Source organism: Trachymyrmex cornetzi, unplaced genomic scaffold (assembly GCF_001594075.2).
Source record: "Trachymyrmex cornetzi isolate Tcor2-1 unplaced genomic scaffold, Tcor1.1 scaffold1969, whole genome shotgun sequence".
Classification (NCBI taxonomy): domain Eukaryota; kingdom Metazoa; phylum Arthropoda; class Insecta; order Hymenoptera; family Formicidae; genus Trachymyrmex; species Trachymyrmex cornetzi.
The window spans coordinates 10,641-12,575 of record NW_017296601.1 but is presented as its reverse complement, the minus strand read 5'-3'; positions in this window follow the sequence as shown (position 1 = coordinate 12,575).

The window sequence follows — 1,935 nt, the reverse complement described above, 5'->3', positions numbered from 1 at the left end:
GCTCGATTTGGCTTGATTTGATTCAATCGCTGTCGATACACAATTAATATTGAATTGTCGTGTTCATCCACACTCTTTCCTAAAAAGCATCATATATATTAGGAATACGTAGATACAATATAAGTTTAAAATATTACTTATTTCACACTATATTTATTCTTAAAGGATAAAATCTATACCTTTTGTAATTATGCCGCTTATCACCAAGAAGTACATAGATTTTAACATTTATTAGATTTCACGGTACATGATTCACGCTGGCCGATTGAAAGATAAGGGAATTGAAAGAAATACCGTTTTATTGTGACAAATCAAGAAAAATAGTAACAATCATAAATGTATAATATTATTATCAAATGTGATATAAACTGATCAAAGCTGATCACAGCCCTGTGAAAAAGTGCACCTCAGAGAGCTAAATTAAGAATATTGCACCATCAGCGCACTCTTCAGGTGCAACCTATCACTATCATCGTGTAACAGTTCCTCCATGGGAGTTTCCGATCCCTGAATGGGACCGATAACTTTATTCGTTACAGGGGGGAGAGGGGGAAGGTACGATCAGCGAACATGAATAGCACACAGCTTTTATCCTGCAGCCATTTTTTTTTGCTGCAGCGGTTCGATGTCTCCAACGTGTTGGCGTCTTAGTGAAAGGATTTTTTCTTATTATTTATGACGAAGACTTTTACAAGAATTTTCGGGAGACACTTGCTTTCAATATAGGGAGAAAGGGGAGGTAAAACAGGAATGAACAAGTTTGTGCCGGTATGCGTCGTCTTCTTCTTATCTGCTGTGTTGATTTACTTACTTTAGAGAATAAGTTCTTTCTGTATTCTACGACGGAGATGCTTCTTAATAGGACAAAAATCTATCTTATTTATACCTGAAATGTCGGGAGCACGAGGATACGGAATTGAAATAGTCAAGAATTTAAGATACAAAGAATTTATTTATTGATAATATATGTGATACTACATTAATGAATGACTTATTACATAAAAATATGATATACACATAAAACCATAATCCACGGTTGGTTAAAACTACGTTAACAATTTCATTGAATTTTAGTTCGGTTAATTCTAAAAACAATATATTAAAGTATGTTTCTAGAAATGACAAATTGTTTATTTGTGTTTTCACAGCGCGTCCAATGGCTTCTTTGTTGCCTCGGAAAACGAGTCTGATGATTTCAGCGTCGATGAAGGAATTAGTCAGAAGTTCTATCTCCTTGATCAAATATCGTGCGCACTCGTTAACGTTGTCGATAATAGACGTTAGCTGGTTTACATGCGCATCGACACATTTGATTACTCTCTCCATTCCTTGAAATGTAGCTTGCTGCATTACAACCGCGACGGAGTAAGATTTTCTTTTCTTTGTCGGTGGTTGTGCTGACTCTGCCTGTGTATTTACGGATAAAACTTCCTTTGGAACATTTTCATTTTCCTTATGCGTCACCAGAATAGCTTCGCACCGTAAGCGGAGGTGAAGCTAACGAAAATGTTTGCGAATGAGATAGGATTTACTTTAATTTTGCTGCTTTCGCTTAGGTACGTGCTCATGAGTCCCATATTCTCTTGAAATTGTTTCCACGTGTTCGAATCGAAGTTGATTCCTTCTGCGCAATTGCCAGTCAATCTGACGATAGGTTTGGAGATTCCCTCCTTCGTTGATTGTAATCCCACGTGTAATTTCTTCGTATGAGAAGAGTTGAGTGGATAAGTAGGGTATATAGGCCCCGGTTCTAGTCCAGGGGCAACGAGAAGGGGTGAGGGGCAGGGGGGTACCCGCGGGGGGTGACGTTACAGGGCGAGGGGAATGACGTCATGGAGGGGAGGGGAGGAGTATAATGTCACGGAGGGTAGGGGAGAGGGATGACGTCATAAATAGTGACGTCACAGGGCTAGGGGAATGACGTTGCAGGGGGGG